At 56.7% G+C, this 8,101-nt stretch overlaps 1 pseudogene; it reads left to right on the top strand.

The window, feature by feature from the left end:
- Positions 1-367, top strand: part of LOC123153862 (disease resistance protein RGA5-like) — a 4,764-nt pseudogene extending 4,397 nt beyond the window's left edge.
- Positions 368-8,101: the final 7,734 nt, after the last annotated feature.

Raw genomic sequence — 8,101 nt, 5'->3', positions numbered from 1 at the left:
GAAGTGGACCGTCGTGCCGAGTCTGCGTTCAGGGACGCCTTGCAGGCGCACCCGAACCGTCACTCCATTCGATTCAATTAGCAGCAAGAGCAGGCCGCAATTAGTCTTTCGATCGTCTTTTTTCCATAGTATTCAGTATTATTTTTCTTGCCGTTGGCTTTCTTGTAACCATGTACACTCTTGATGGGCACGGTGTAGGAGTTGTTTTCACACATCCCTTTGTTCATTTATTTATTCACTCCGTTAGTGCAGTGCCAATCGAGCTATGAGTTATTTGGCCAAATCATATACAGCGATCTTAAGTTTCTTTTACTACCACTTTTAGATCGGCAGCCTCGGAAGCTTTGTTCAGACAGTCGTAAACTAACAAGTCCTAGTTATCGGCGTGTGTGGCCGACTGTTTGGCCTTCCTTAGTGTGCTCAAGCTTCTGTTGTGATGAGGGCATCCTTGCAGGCTGTCGATGGCAGAGTCGAAAGCGCTTGCTCGGGGAGTAGTACGACAATCTCTGCTTACTTCCGTCGGTGCATCTCTTTGTGCGTGGCATTTTTGTCACATGTCAAATCGGCCTATTTGTTTTGGTTTTTGTCCAACTTTCTGTGATTAACCAGATAACTATCTTCTTCTTAATTAATAAATTGAGCCCTAAGGCTGGCCATAGTGGGGGTAACAAAGCTAGTATCATGTACTTGGGACTTGCAAACATGCTTATGTGGCAAGCAATTAAAGAAGAAAGAGAGGGTAGTAGTAACATAGATAGATACCGTAACATAATAAATGTTATACTACTATGTGTCATGCATGACAATAAATGAGACCATCTATGATACCACTTTATGATACTATGCACTATAGATGTAGTATCATAAACTAGTATCATATGCATGATACTAGTATATGTTACTCTCCATTATGACCAGCCTAAATGCTCCGGTTTCAAAAACAAATGCAATTGGCGTTCTTCACTAGGAAGAAATGGTAGACAGAAATAGAAGGATGCCGCTGTTTCGATCCCGCTGTTTCTACAATTAACCAGGTAAATCTCTTCTTCTTAATTGATAAATTGATTCCTAAAGGCTCCGGTTTCAGGAAAAAAAAAATACAATTAGCATTCTTAGCTAGGAAGAAATTAAGCGCCCATCATTACAGGCGTTCCTGCAAACGGGTGCACACCTCCCTCCCTTCTTCCCTTCAAACGGGCCGGCCCATATAAGGCTGCAATGAAGAAAGTTGTTCTCGGTTTTAAGAAGCTTCCAAAAGCTTTCCCAGCCGGGTTTTTTTTAGAACAAAGACGCTGGGCGCGTCCGGCTTTAAATTAATAAAGCCCACAACTAGGCAGCGTAACTGACACGGTCTGAGATTACACAACGAGCACGGAGGCTCCGGCCAAGTGGTAGCGCAAAGTCTGAATAGTTATCGGGCAGGCCAAAAGCAGCACTGAGCAAGCGAAGATGATTACATGGCTCGCAACCTGAGCTTAGAGCACGCAGGCTCGCTCGTGCGTGCGCCGTCCAAAAGGGCCACTTCAAGTCAAAGAAGAGGCGGGTGGCTCCCTAGCCATCAGGTAAACTTGACGAAGACGTTCTTGTGCATGTTGGAGTTTATCAGCATCCTTGCGCCTCGCCAACGGACTCCACTGCTGCAGGAAAAGGTTGCATTTGTAGATGATATTAGCAGGGTGTGATGGGAATATTCCTTCGATCGCTAGTTTGTTCCTCGTGAGACAGAGGGCCCAGGCCAGCGCCCCCACACAGCTCCAAAGAACGCGATTGTTGCCACCATGAACCGAGTCAACAATGGCCACGAGGTCGGCAGTCGAGCTCGGGTTCCATGTGGTGTTGGCTGCGGTGCGAAACGCAGCCCAAGCGAAACGCGCTAACGGGCAGCGAAAGAACACATGATTCGCGTCTTCCGGGACGTTGCACAAAGCACAAAGGCCGGAGGACGGGCCACTGCGTTTGGCAACATTAGCCGAGGTAGGCAATCTGTTGCGAAACAGTTGCCAAAAAAACACCTTAATTTTAAGCGGGAGTCGCGCAGTCCATAAGCCTTTCGGCGCGAGGGAGGACTGGCCCTGACAAAGTTTCCGGTACAACGACTTGACGGAAAACTTGCCGGATGGGGTGAGAGACCAAGTTACTGTATCCTCGTGCGGGGAAAGCGCGACCGGCGTGATTAGATCAAGCAAGACCGTGAAGTGAGCTTGGTCTGTACCCGTTAGTTCCCGTTTAAAGGAGATCGCGGGGAGGGGGGAGGAGGCAAGTGCCGTCGCAACATGCTGCTCCGGGTTGACCGCCAAGCTGTACAGGTCCTGCAAGTCTTGCCATAGAGGCCGATTTCCTACCCAGTGGTCTAACCAAAACCGGGACGAACGCCCATTGCCAATGCCGAACTTGGCCCCCATAGCGAAAGCCGGCCGAACCGCTTGCAGGTCGTTCCAGAAAGGAGAGCCCCTCGCCACTCCTTCGAAAAAATTCCCAGAGGGGAAGTACTTTGCACGCAACAGGTAAACCCACAGACCCGTCGCCCCCTGCGAGAGTTTCCAAATCCACTTACACATTAGCGCGATGTTGAGAATTCTAGTATTCGTGATCCCAAGCCCTCCCTGGGCTTTGGGCCGGCAAACCGCGTCCCACCTGACCATGTGGTACTTGCGTTTGGGCCCCGATCCTTCCCAAAAGAAACGGGACCTGGGTGTATCCATCTTGGCATGCACCCCTTCAGCCAGGAGGAAAAGACCCATGGCGAATTGCGGGAGCGAGGAGAGGCTTGCATTCGTGAGCACCAGCCTAGCGGCCCAGGACATAAACTTACCCCTCCACGGGCAAACCCGCCCGCCCACCTTAGTCCTGAGCGGAGCCCACCCCTCTATCGAGATGCGCTTGGCGTCCAACGGGAGGCCCAGATATGTAAACGGGAGTTTGCCAAGTTTACAGTTAAGTAGATCCGCGATGCGACTACCTTCGTGCTCGTCCATGCCCATGGGCATCACTTCACACTTGTGAAAGTTGATTTTAAGGCCCGACATGAGTTCGAAGCTTATAAGCAGGGCTTTAATTCTAGCCACACTGTGGAGGTCCGGCTGAAAAAGCAATAGCGTATCGTCCGCATATTGTAGATGTGATATCCCCCCTTGGATGAGGTGTCCCAACACCCCTTTGATGTGCCCAGCCTCCACCGCTTTCCGCAGCATTGCTGCCAGCGTAAGCCATGTTTGACATGGGATCACCTTTGCGTAAGCCACGTTTGTTCCTGAAGAAGTTCCCTACTTCTCCATTAACTGAGACCGCAATCTAGCCCCCGAGACCAATTGCATGACTCGATGCACCCACGCCGGCGAGAAACCTCTGCTAATAAGGATTTGTCGAAGAAAATCCCAATTAACGCGGTCGTAGGCCTTCTCGAAGTCTAACTTGAGAAGAATCGCAGATTCGTGCGTGCGTTTGAGCTCGTGGAGGGTCTCTTGTAAGGCTAACGGACCCTCCAAAATATTCCTCCCTCGGATGAAAGCCAATTGCGCACGACTAATGGTACGATGGGCGATCGGCGAGAGGCGGGTAGCGCAGCCTTTGGCGCATATTTTGAAAGGTACGTTGATGAGCGTAGTGGGTGTGTACTGGCGAATGTGGTCCGCACCAGGTACTTTCGGAATGAGCGACAGCACACCGAAATTAAGACGCGCCATGTCGACGAAACCTCGCATGAAGCCGTTACACACCGCGAAAATGGGTTCGCGCAGCAAAGGCCAGAAATGTTTGAACATAGCCACCGGCCACCCGTCCGGCCCCGGGGCCGTATTGGTTTTCATACCCTGAAGTGCGTTGTCTATCTCCTCCGGAAGGAAAGCGAGCTCCAGCTCCTCGTTTTCGCTATCGAGCACCCGTTGAGAAGGAAGCCAAACATCCGCACGCAAACGTGCGCGTTGGGCCTCCTCCGTCCCCATCAGACCTAGTCGTAGATGTGACGGGAAATTTCAGATTGTTGCAGGAGGAGCCCCTGCTCCGTCTGTAACCTGAGTATCGAACATTTCCTGCGACGGCCATTCGCGTACGCGTGGAAATACTTCGTGTTTGCATCACCCTTGAGCGTCCACTTGAGGCCTCCCCTACGCCTCCAGTATTCCTCCTCTACACGTAGTAGAGCTTCGACTTGCCCCTCGAGGGCATATCTCCGTGCCCATTCTTGTTCAGAGAAAGGGCGCGTGTCCGCTTGACCGTCGAGAGAAGCTATCTCCTCAATGAGCCTTGCCCTAAGGATTTTATCGTCGCGACCCTGATTCGCGCCCCACCCCTTAAGGCTTGCACGTAGATGGCCTCCTACCGCAGTCCAGAACTCCAAAGGGCCTCGTTGCTGGCCTGTGAGCTGGACGCATTTCTGCCATCTCTCCCTGAAGATGGTGTCGAAATTCGGTACCTCGAACCATGCGGTTTCAAAATAGAAACGCGGGCTGCGACGCACTCTATCCTCCCCAGAAGACAAGATTAGCAGAACATGATCCGACCCAATCCTTGTTTCAGCGAGGAGTGAGCATAGAGGGAACAAAACTTCCCAGTCCGGAGACATGAAAGCACAATCCAGCACAGATCGCACTGGGGCAAGTTGCTTGTTAGTCCAAGTATATCTTGCCCCCGATCTAGTCACTTCCCTAAGTGCCATAGATGCAATGGAATTGTTGAACATGGCCACCCTTGGCCAGTTGATATTGTCGTTGTTTTTGTCCGCCCCCGAACGGATTAGATTGAAATCTCCCCCCACCAATATCGGGATCTGAGCAGCCGAAAAGGCCATCACCTTGGCTTCGAGTTCGCCTAGGAACTCAGCCGAACGTGAATGATCCGCAGGTCCGTAGACTTGCACGATCGCGAGCTCGCGAAGCGACGCTCGCACGCGGAACTTGGCCACGGTGAAAAAGGTTCCACTCTCCCAGTGCAGCACCTCGAACGTGGCAGTGCATAGGCCAAGCAACATGCCACCGGAGTGTCCGTTGGCCGGGCTATGGTGCCAAGCAAAGCGCTCTAAGGGATCAATCGCTAAGATATCTTGCTGTCTGAACTCAGATTTGATCGTTTCCTGAAGCCCTATAATATCTATCGTTTCTTTCCTAATGTACTCCCTTAGTTGGATGTGCCGACCCGAGTGGCCAAAGCCACGAATATTCCATAGGAGAGCACACATCTAAATGACACGATTGCGCAGGTGCACCCTCCTGGATGTGATCGCCTTGGCCACACGTCTCGCCCTGCCGTGGCAGGGCGAGGGAGGAGCAGCAACCCCTGTTGCTGTCTCCTCGTCGGGGCGGGTCGTTAGCGCTGACGAGGCCTCTGCCTCCAGTGCCAAACGGTCCGCGTGTTGCACAGCCTCCGCTGTTAACGCCACTTGCGCCAATTCCTTTGCGCGGATCAACGAGATAAGCTCGCTCATCTCACCTCCTTCCATTGGTTCCACCTCACTCTCCCCCAGAACCTCGCTCAAATGCTCGTCCGAAAAGGAGTCCAGAATCATAAGGCGGGGCATGGGATTACCTCAGATTTCCAGATTTTTCTGAGCTTGGAGGAGTTGTGCGCGCTGGAGCGACGGCAAGTTGCCCTTGGCGCCCTTAGCACGCGCACTGGCCCGCATGGAGGCAGCCTGCCCGTCCACCACCGCCTTGGAGCGCTTGGCCTTCGGGACCGGCGCCGTCATGGGCGGCTCCAGCGCGACCGGAGCGGGAGCAGGATCGGCCAGTGCCATCACCGCCTGTCGCGGCGTCGCCGGCGCCCCCAGACACTCCGCTGCATGCCCAGCCTCCACGGTCACCTTGCGCACCGCCACCTTCTTGATCTGCTTCTTCGCTCCAATCTTGTTGCCGCTGCGGCCACCTTGGGAAGGGGAACGCGAGGGGGGGAAGTCATGAGCTTTGGGTCCTCTGACGCCACAGGGGAGTTGCCCGTCGGCTCCGCCAGCAGCAAAGAATCCACCGCGGCCTCCATCCGCACCAGAGGAGAAGTGACCGAGCCCAAATTGGAGCCGTACTGGTTCGGGATGGAGAGCTCCATCTCCGACGACCCACCCGCCAGGGAATGCTCCACCTGAGGCTGCAGCGCGCAAGCCCGCGCCCCGTCGATGTCAGTGAGGCCCAGCTTTTCCCACGCCGCCGTGTCAATGGAGTCGTCCTCCATGCTTGCGTCAGTCTCCTTGTTGCCGGCCTTGTCGCCGTCTCGGCCCTTTCTGTCCGGGCCCTTGTCGTGGGGAGGAGGGGGTGGTGGGGGAGGACGGGCGCCGCGGCCTGCTCCGGGAGGATCTCCGGGTCGACAGAAAGGTTGTAGCCTTCGTTGTTGAACCAGATCTGGACCGACCCGCGAAGCTTGCGAGGATTGCGACAAGCAAAGTGTATGCGGACCGGCCCAGGGCGGAGCAGAGAATCCTCATCAACCAGCAGAGGGCGGCCGAGCATGATGGTCGCCGCCATGAGCCTTTCTGGGCGCCGATGCTTGGGGGGAATCCCAGTTAACTTGACCCACACCTCTGGCATCTCCATCCCCTTGGGCGCGTCGAGGACTGCGTCACGTATGTCCACCATAAGGTTGTTGAGGGACAGGAAGAGCTTGCCGCTCCTAGTGGCCATCCGGAGCATTGCAGGATCGGGGAAGACCACCGAGAAGGCCCCGCCCTCGAGCGGGGAGATCTGCCAGTCCCACTCTCCCTCAAAGAGGTGCTGCAGCTCCGCCTCGAGGATCTGATGGGAGAGCGCGCCAGATGGCATGGAGAGCACCGCCGTGTTGGCCCCCTGCTGGATCGGGGCCTCCTCCCGTGCGTCGACCGGAAACTGAAGGCAGAAGAAACCCTCACTAGCAATAGCATGGCCCATGGTCTGGAGAAGCAGAGGCTTGCCACGGGTTGGGCACTGCGCCGAAGTGTGGCCCTCCTTGCTGCACATGACGCATAGCGGCTGGAAGGTGCACAGGCTCTTGAAGTGGCCTGTGCGGCCGCACTTGAAGCACTCAGGGCCGCCCGCATCTTCGACGGGGATCGGCTCCTCCTGCGTGCCCATGGACGAGCCCGACGTCTCAGATCTGGGCAGGAGGGGAGGCTTGGAAGCCGCCATCCCCGCAGGCTTGGACTTCTGCTTCTTCGCGAGCGAGTCGCTGGCGCGGTCGCCGCCCTGGGCTGCCAACTGCCCCTTGCGCTTGAGCTCGAGGCCTTTCTTCCGGTATTCTTCCTTTTTCTTCTTCTTCCGTTGCTGCTCCTTGAGCCACCATGCGGGCGGCGGCCCCCAGCCGCCCTCGTCGTCGGCGCGCCCACGGGTGCGGGCCCGAGGCAGCTCCATGGGTGGCCATCACTTCGGCGAAGGAGAGAAGCAAGGGTGGGGGAGGAGGAGTGGGAAGAAGGAAGCGAGCGGAGTGACCGAATCGCCGCACCTCCGAATTGGAGGCAGGAAACCCTAGTGAGATGTCTAGGGTTCCGCGGGGGAGCCAAAGCCATTTATATGGCTGCGCGCTATGGGCCGGCGCTGGCAGGCCTTGCGCTCCCGGGCAGGACTGGGCTACGGGCGCGATCGAGGCCCCTAGCAGCCCAGACACACACGGACCCTTTGGCTACGCCAGCTGTGGCGGCTCCGCAGGCGGCCCGCCAGGCACCTCAGCAGGCCGGCCCAGCCCACCACGAGTCGCATCGCCCCCAACCCTAGCGAGAGGCGACCCCGAACCCGACGGCGACGCCGCCTCCGCGCCGCCGCCGTCGCCACCGCAGGGCATGGGCGGCGAAGGTCTGAGGGACAGCCCTGCGGCGACCGCCCCAGGACAACCACGCCCTTCGCGCTTTGGAGAGGCGCGCGGCACTCTGGCCGCAGCCTGCGAAAGCCGCCGTGAGCCATGACCACCGGGCGCGAAAGCACGCCGGCGCCCGGCCTTGAAGGAGCCCCCGAGCTCCTCCGCGCGCGCCACAAACTCCCCAATGGAGCAGGCCGCACGCACGCCTACCGTCGGATCCGGCTCAGCGCATTCCTCACCTTCCTCCTCGTCGTCGGAAATCTCCTCTGCCAGCGCCCAAAAGCGGCTCCCCGACCCCCGAGCCGCACTCAGGGGGATGCCGGCTGTCCTCCTGGCCTCCGCCGGCGCCGCCACC

Source organism: Triticum aestivum, chromosome 7A (assembly GCF_018294505.1).
Source record: "Triticum aestivum cultivar Chinese Spring chromosome 7A, IWGSC CS RefSeq v2.1, whole genome shotgun sequence".
NCBI classification, from domain to species: Eukaryota; Viridiplantae; Streptophyta; class Magnoliopsida; order Poales; family Poaceae; genus Triticum; species Triticum aestivum.
This window is presented reverse-complemented; position numbering and strand designations above follow the sequence as displayed.